Source organism: Callospermophilus lateralis, chromosome 1 (assembly GCF_048772815.1).
Source record: "Callospermophilus lateralis isolate mCalLat2 chromosome 1, mCalLat2.hap1, whole genome shotgun sequence".
NCBI lineage: Eukaryota > Metazoa > Chordata > Mammalia > Rodentia > Sciuridae > Callospermophilus > Callospermophilus lateralis.
In genome coordinates this window covers 72,236,950-72,246,333 of record NC_135305.1, presented here as the reverse complement: position 1 = coordinate 72,246,333, position 9,384 = coordinate 72,236,950, and positions in this window count along the sequence as shown.

The window sequence follows — 9,384 nt, the reverse complement described above, 5'->3', positions numbered from 1 at the left end:
CTGGGAGTATGAAGTGTTTGAGTCAAGCCACCAACCCATATCCCTGCAAATGAAACCTATTTGCATTTCTCTTGTGTGTGAGCCTAGTAAATGTTGATTGCTTCCAGCTCACTGACAGAGAACCACTGTGCTTTCCATTTTGTTACCAAATAATAAAACCTCAAACAGAGGCACTGTCTCTGGGCTTAACAGGAAGCATGACTCACACCTCTAACCACGAGAGAAGGGAAACTGCAATGATGCACTTAACTGGTTTAAAATGTTTATTACCATCAACTCCGTAACATACATTAGAAGCAGCGGTCTTCCCAGCACAGTCTTTCCCAGTGAGCATGGTTCAGGTCTAAAGAGCAAGTTTACTTCGATAAAGGAATGTGTAAAATAATATACACCATGTAATATATACTATGTTCTACTGGCCCCAGAGGGAGAAACCCAGCAAAAAGATTTTATTATTAGACTTTTATTTTTCGGCCTCATTGCTTAGGTACAGGACTTTTTGTTAAAATAAAAAATAAAAATAAAAAAAAAAAAAAACAATAAAAGAAAAGAAAACAAAGCACCAACATCCCAACCAAACAAGAAAACCCACTACAAAATATACCTCACATTGCCTTTAACACTAACAGCAGTATTTGGTTCGTTTCTATGTTAGCAAACTTTAAGCATGTTTGATGATCAGGATTGGGTTTTGTGATTCTTTAATCATCTCAGGCTGTTTATTCATTTGCTTTGTCATAGGAAAATGGATGCAATAGTGTCAGGATGCCGATTTCTACCTGTAGAATAAGGGATGATGAAGCTTTTATCTTTATCCAACTATAGAAGAAAAGTACTATGCTTTACTGATTGGACAAAGTCAGAGCACATCTTTATTTTGCTGTACCAATCACTAATCACTGAGGACAATGTCAGGAGTTAGGTCTGGACACCTCACAGTGCTGGACCTAGGAAAGTGAAGACAGACTGCATAAGCACTTACATCATTACCTAGTTAAGAGGGTGTCCACTGCTACTGTCAGCTAAATTAAGGGTCCTATGGTAAGGCAGTTACATGGTGCTCACAGGGAGGAAAGCAAGGTGTCCATGCTAGTGCACAACTGAGTGTTGACCTGAGACTGAGGAGAGGTGTTAGGGACTCTAGCATTAACAAAATTCGTTTTGATATTGTCAAATCTCCTGATCTGATCCCTCAGTTGTATGTTCACTTTTGTTTTACAAAAGACGTTTTCTTCAGAACTACTCCTAGCCTTTTGCTTTGTGTTCTTTCTTTCCTTCTTTTTTTTTTTTCTTTTTAAATTCAAACTGGGTTCTGCAACCTCATTCCAACACCAAAAATAATTCAGTCGTTTTAAACTCCATATGGAATAAATAAATATTTCAAAACAAATCAAACTTAATTCCCTGTAAAAATTCTCAGCATTGGTTACTCTGATTAAATATGTAAGCTGCAAAGGCCAAGGCTATTGGCAGGCCTATAAAGGAGAAATGAAAGGAATTAGAAAGCAAGAGACTGAAGTCACTTTGTGAATTAGAAAGTGATGGCAGAATTGTTATTTTTATAACTTCCTAGAATTAAAAAAAAAAATAAGAGCTTACATTTGAAAATTGGCTGGTGATCACAGCCTGGCTGGCTGAGCGAGGGCACATGTACTGTGTACTTGAGAGAGTGGATCATCCACAGCGAAATTTACATCAGTACACATTGAAAATAACCAAATTGGGAGGGAAATACTACTATCAGCTCAATTCAATTCAAGGAACAAATATTGATTCAGCAAGTTTGGTTCCAGGCTTGGCATTGAAGGGGGATCTTAAAGAAGAGGAAGAGATTGACTCTGTCATTCAGAAGCTTTCTTTATTTAAAGAATTGAGCTAGTTATCTAACATTAAAAATAATTTGAAAAACATGAGCTCTATTTTAGAGGTGGGGGTGGATTCAGCAGTGTTAGTAGTGGTATCGAGTGTGTATAAGGGAATTAATGCACCTTGTACAGTGGGGTCTGTGACTTTGTGTTATCAAAACTAAAACAAAACATTATAATTTTTAATTTACTAATAAAGTAAGGGAAGAACAGAAATGTTTACATATCTTTCTCAAAAATCCTGTTCCCAGCCAGGAATGATGGCACATGCCTGTAATCCCAGTGGCTCAGGAGGAGGAAGCAGAAGGACACAAGTTCAGAGTTAGCCTGAGCAACTCAGTGAGACCCTGTCTCTAAATAAAATATTTAAAGAGGTCTGGGAAGTTACTCAGTGGTTAAGCATCCCTGGGTTTTACCAAAAAAAAAAAAAAAAAAAAATCCTGTTCCCAAGTAGCAAAGTGAGGTTTTCTATTGCACTGTAGTGAGTCTTTCCTCCTGCATCATACAGTCTCCCAGGACCATTTTCTGGGTTAAGAGTTTGAACATCTTGCTAAAACATCAAAATCAGAAGAAGGCAAGAAAAACTACAGTCTTCACCTCTGGGGTGATGTCATTGTGGAATCAATCTCTGGCCATATTATAATAACCCCCAAAATAAAAGAGATTTGTGATTGCTATGAATATGTGTATATTCATTTTTCCTCTACTATCCTAGAGGAAAGGAAATTGCTCTATCTTACATAAAGATAGAAAGAGAGTTCATTCAATACTTGTTCTGCAATTGTGGACTGCCAGCTTTCCATTAGTTATCAGAGAGATGTTTACCAAGAGTAAGTTTCTGTCCACAAGAAGTTCATAATTAAACAGGAAACACAAACTTATAACCAAATGCAATACAATAGGTTGGTGTTATAAAACAGAAATACATAATTCACTATGAGAAGAAAGAAGTGGGAAGAAAGGGAAATGTGGAATTCTGAGGACTACAGATGATTACATTGAGGACTGAAGGATTTACTCAGCTGGTAAGAGAATTCTAGGCAGGAGAAGCTTCATTTACAATGATACAGAAAGAGCTTGTCACTTTGGCTGAATTTAGGCTTACACTGGATTGGAATGAAATTTTGGTCTTTTTTTTTTTTTTTCCATGTCAATTGTATCCAAAATTTTAAAAGTGAAACATGTCAGTGAACATTTCAAATATGAATATCTGAGATATATGTCTTTCTGAAGTTGTCACTGATGCCTCACATTATAAATATAGGTAAAACTCAACTTGTGTCTTATTTTTAATAAACAGTAATGGCAACAATAATAATTGCTGCCATTTATTGATCAAGGAACTTTCTTCCAAAATATTCTACCTGCTTTCAGTAAATTAACTTACATACCATTTGCAGCAACCCTATAAAATAAGTATTGCAAACAATTCTGTTTTTTAATGAGAAAAATGCAGGTGCAAATACATTTTAACTCCTTCTACTCATAGTCCATGGATCATCTTGCACTCAAGAACTCTTGTTAGCAGATACCAGAGACAACAAGGTTATTATAGAGACGTGATATAATTGTAACTTTTAGGGACCTGTGTGAATATGCTGATGAATATTAGAGGTGCTGGAAAGTGTGTGTGTGTGTGTGTGTGTGTGTGTGTGTGTGAGTGTACATGTGTATGTGTGTGTGTGTGTGTGAGAGTGCACATGTGTATGTGTGTGTGTGTTTATGGTGCATGTATTTTAAGGGGGGCAAGAGTCAATGTTAATGTTATCAAATATTCCTTTCTTCTGTGGGTTTTGTTTTTATTTTTGTAATTAAACAACCTCTCTGGATCTTTATTATTTCTTTACTAAACTTCATCTTTATCTGTTCCTGTTAAGATGGTATTGTAGAGAGGTAATTTCTTGAGTGCTAGAAACTGTGGGGAAGAAAAATAGTGTCTTTTCCTTACTTCTAAGTTCATGGCTGAGGTTCCCTTAACAAAGGATAAATTAACAAGAGAAAAACATATGAATTTACTTAATGTAAGTTTTACATAGCATTGAAATCTTTGTAAATGAAGACTGAAAGAAAGAGGGAAACCTGGGGTGTTTCTGTTTTTGTTCTGTCTTCTATATTGCCCAGGTTGGTCTTAAACTAATGGGCGCAAGTAAGTCTCAGTCTCTAGAGTGCTAGGAGTAGGATGTGTGCCAACATACCAGCTTAACAATGTTTTTTAATGAGAAAAATGCAGGTGCAAATACATTTTAACCTCTGCTACTATTCTTCGTCTATTATGCTTAGGTTTGATAAAAAGTGCACAGCTGTGCAGCCATATGACTGACAAACATGATATGATCTAATGATAGTGAAATGGGGAAACTAAGCAAGGCCTGTTTCGTCAGGCTTCTATCCTGTGACTTCAGAGATAAAAGTGTTCCTTTATTTTGGGTACAGGGAGGGCACCTAGGGACTGAGATTCTTACATCCTACTTCAGGGGAAAGTCAGAGAATTCTTTTATGCCTTGCTTCAGGCAAGAAGTGTGGAAGGAGGTGAAAATAACCTTCTTTTTTCTGCTGTTTTCTCAAATGGCATAATACCATAATTTAGGGTAGCATGTCCTGAATTCTAGCAGTGGTAACATAATTTCCTCCATTAGCTGAAATCAATGTTTTGGGGCTTAAAATGTTTTACTATTCCTTGAAGCCAATGGCTTTAAAAAGGCTTTCAAAAGTTTTATTGATTGGGAAACTATGTGTTGTTTTTTTTTTCTTTATTTTTTTAAAATAGATTTTTCCCAAATTATATATTTGTGACACTTCCAATGTAGAAAATTTGAGGCAAAAGAAAAATAAGATAAAAAAATCATGTATGCATATTCTATTCCACTTTCCAAAAAAAAGAAAAAATATTGCTTGATGTACCTCCTTTGCCAGTCCCAAGATACCCATCATCAGTTCTAGAGAGATTTGGTCCTCCAGGTAGAGCCCTACCTCTTTCACTTCCCAGTCTCTTCCAGATTATCACATTATTTATACATGGGAATTTAGCTTACTTTTTGCAATTTCAAGATATTTTAATTCAGCTAGATTTCATTTACATCTAATTATAGATCTTTAGATAAGACAAAATTTCCTCCTGTTGTAAGAGAAATTTTCATAATTTCTTTTGAAAGACAAGATTTTTTTTTTTGACAGTGCTTTCTTTTGTATCTTCTAAATTAAACTTAGGTTTGTTGTAAGTCCTTGAAAGATACAAAAACAACCTGTTATTTCATCCATTCCATTGTAAAAGATGACTGCCCACGATAAAGGGAAACCAGTTATATAGACATTGAAGTGAAATGAAATGAACTGAGGCTCTTATAAAGACATGTATGGCTGCAGTACTAGGGTTTGTACTGAAGATGGAAAGACCACAAAGCAAATATGCATAAGTCAAGTAGATATGCAATATGTGGTCTGATGTGTCTGTAAATGTTGACTATGGGCAGGGTAATCCTGGCTGTTCTAGGGTGTTGGTACCTTAGAGAAAAGTTAGGGGAAGGCAGGCAGAGAGACTAGAGACTAAAATCTGAATATGAGGGACCTCAATGGCATATAGAGAATTTAAGATATTTTTTTTCTGGATACCAGCAAACAAGCTGGATTAAAATCCTAATTTACTAGTTTAATCAATAATTATTGCTAACATTATTTTTTGCCTTGAGTTGCACAGGCATTAGTAGTAGAGTCAGATTTAAAACTTGGTGTTCTGACCTCAGAGACCACATACCTGACAACTCCACTGGAAAAATTTTCCAAGTGGGGAAGATCTTGTGTTACATTAGGAACATAGGCTCTGGAGGGTGATATGATTATGTTTGAGATCTTCAAAGGGAGTTTGCCAAGTCAAAATCTTTCAATAATAGGACAAAGAAGTTATATGATTGTTTTCACTGTGTTGAAATTTGCATTTCTGGTATGAAATCAATGTTGGATAGTTTTCCTGGTTCCTTGGCACAAATAAAGGTAATAGCAACAAAATGTGCTAATAGTACATAAAAATGAAAGAAAACTTACTAAGTCTTACTCAATTACTCATTGAGTATTTAAGAAGAAATAAGAGATTCTCATATACAATAGCTGTTAAGTATCTAGGCACAATACTTCTTTTAAGGAAATGTACTTATGTGATTATTTTTGCTGCAAACTGAACTAATCACAATTTTTAGGAAATTTGGTTGTCCTTGAAAAAATTTCTGACACAAAAAAACTATGACTATGACTATTCAGATGTGGGCAATAGATAAATTTTCTTTAACATGGAGGAAGGGAACTTATTACTTCATAGAAAAAACTGATAGGTGTTACCAGTAGTAAAATTTATGTGTTCAAGAGATAATCAGAACTTTTATAAACTTATATTCATCATTTACTATACCTAATACTTAGCAACTTTTCTGATGAAATTGAAGGTAATATTGATAAATGTGATTTTTAAAATACAAAATGACCTGTGGTGATATTTGGAATTTCTGTATAATTTAATAAATTAATATGTTACAAATGGCTAACAAATGATGTTATAAAGATTTGTATGGATAATAATTATAATAAAATGCTTGATAAATCAATGGACTTAAATGTAATGCATTATAAAGTTTATAGGATTTCAGATACAATATTGAAACTGATTTTTAACAAACTACTTTTTTTGAGTTCTGCTGTGAAATAAAAGAATAGTCACAATTATGTGAAAAGGTTATTAAGATACTCTTCCATTTTTTTCATTGTATAACAATATGCAGCAAGGTTTTCCTTATTTAATTAAACCAATACAACAGTTTATATCAAATTGAAAGCAGGAGCAGACATGATAATCTGGTATCTTTTATTAAGCCAAACATTAAAAAGATGAATAATCATTTAAAACAACATTCTTTTATTAAATATTCCTATTTTTGAAATTTTTGTCACATTTTATAAAAATATATGTTATTAGTATATTTTGGGTTATTATTTTTTAAATAATAAAATTTAATTAATAAAAATAATTTTAGTTTCTAGGTCTTAAAGCTAATGTGGCAAAATATTCATAAGAATACCACAAGTATGCCAAAGCTTTATTGGGTGAAAAGTTATTTTAAAGAGTGTGGAAGCTTCCTATGACCACATGCTAAAGAACAGTTTTCTTAGATTTGAAACTTGGTCAGATGCTTAATTTCTGTATATCTTTGAGTGAAGCATTGAATTCTATTTAGTTTTAATTTACACCTCTAAAAATGGTCATAATAACTGCTTTTTGAGAAAACTCTTATTTCAGGAATAACAACAGAGATCCAGGAGGCTTCTGATAAAAGAGGAGGATACAAAATTGGGAGAAATTCCTGATGAAGTACATGAAGAGTTAATGTCAATTTTCTGAATGTGATGATTGTGGAAATGGTATTGTACTTTATCATGGTAGAGAATATAGTAGGACTATGTTTGGGAGCCGTGGGAGGAGAAATGACTTCCAGTTTGAACATGCTGCTTTGGAATATGCAGAGAACATACATATTGATTTGGGTGTTAAAAATATGGGTCTCAGGGAAGTGGATGGGGCAAAGGATCTGAGTTTTGTAGGTATTTATTAGCAGCTTCATTTATCAATTCATGGAACAGGCAAAATCTTTTTAGGGAAAATATGCATATAGACAAAAATAGAAAAATGAGAATGATTCTCATTCTTGAGACAGGTAGAGTAAGATAAGCATATATACTTTATATATGGTAGCAGCTTTAAATTGTCTGTCATTGATGTTGAAGTAGGCAGAAGAGTAGGTGATGTTAGTCAGAATAGAGGTGTGGGGATTTACCTTGCACAATAGATAATTTGGTAATAAAGGTGACCTGGTAAGGATTATTACATTATGATAGGTACTCTAGCAAATATTAGATATTACCTAATTACTATTTTGAATAGTCCTAGGGTAGGTTACGGGGGAAGTTTCTCTAAGCTCTTTGGGAAGTAGAAAAGAATGACTTATCTACAAATAAATTACTTGGTATCATGTTTGAATTTAAAGAAATTTCTGTCATCTAGGGAAGAGCCATGCCTTAGAATAAATCTATAGACAGGGCTAACCATGGTCTGAAGAGCTTGGTGGCCAGCCTCTGGGTTGGCCCTCAGTGGTCGCCATCTGATACTTCCTGCCTTGTTTATTTCCCCTAATGTGCATGCACAGATCCTGATGAATTTGCTTCTAATGAATTTCACAGAAACAATGATGTGCTGCTTCCACTGTTACAAAAAGACAATGGTTTACATCTTGAGCCCTCTTTCTTGCTTTTACATAGCTTTCTAATTAAAGGAAGAGTCCAGGTGTTTACTGCCAGTCTCTGGTCGATTTTGGCTTCTTCAACTGAAGCCTCTACTTAGTATATTGTGACATTTTTCTCAACAATCTAAAAGAAAATCAGCTACCAGGTAGTGAAATTCTATTTTGAATAAACAAACCTCAAGTTTTAAGGATATATGCTTTTATATTCACTGTCTTAAGCAAATACATTTGGTGTTTTGTTATTCACATTTGGGATTATGAGAAACATTTGTGCAACCTATCTACCCACCTGTTTGTATTCTGCTGATAAAGACCATTATGTAAGCAGTTACAGTGAATATTTAGTATATTTCTTAATCCACAGTTTCAGGGCTTTCAATCCACTAATCTGATGGTTTACAAACTATATATTTGTCCCCTTCCAAACTGAAAACTGAGATAAGAAATAACACTTTTCTATATTTGAAGATGACTGTTCTTTATTACATATGCAGAGTTTTTCTTCCTTTTTAAAAAAAAAAAATTATGAGAGTGCAGTGGTTGATCCAGGGCCTTAAACATTACAAGCAAATGCTCTACCACTAAATCCCCACCACCTTCCTATTTCTTAATTGAGCTTTGGATGGAATAAAGTTTGATTTATTTTTCTATCTACCCATTTATCTATCCATTCATCTGCCTAATTTAAGTGTACTTTTAAAGCAACAGGTTCTCCTTTGCAATCAACTATCTACTGACCCCATTCTAAAAGAAAAATGGAGATTTTTTAAATGGAAAAGCATGTGTCTTAATATTATTTATTTAAAATCTGTAGTTATTGTGAAATTTCCATAGGAGGTAAATATCAGTGAACTTTCTTTTCTTCTCCCTCCCTTGCCTCACCTTTTTTTTCTTTCTTCTTCCTTTCATTTGAGAAATGCATACATCCGTGAAAAACAGACATACAATACTGGGTTTACATCATGTGTGTGCACACATGTGTGCACATGCTTTATCTCCCATTGTGTTTACATGCAAGCAGATTCTAGCCATCAAATTGCAAGCACATCCCCGAATTAAACATCCATTAGAAAATAAAGACTGATACTTTTCAAGCAAGTGAAAAAGGTGCTATTCAAATGTTGATGGCATTAAAAATGACACTCATCTAAATTGTTTGAACTAGAAAGTAAACTGAACAAAAGTATATTATGAATTTATTGACTCTTTCAAAACAACTGAAGGAATTGATTTGTTAA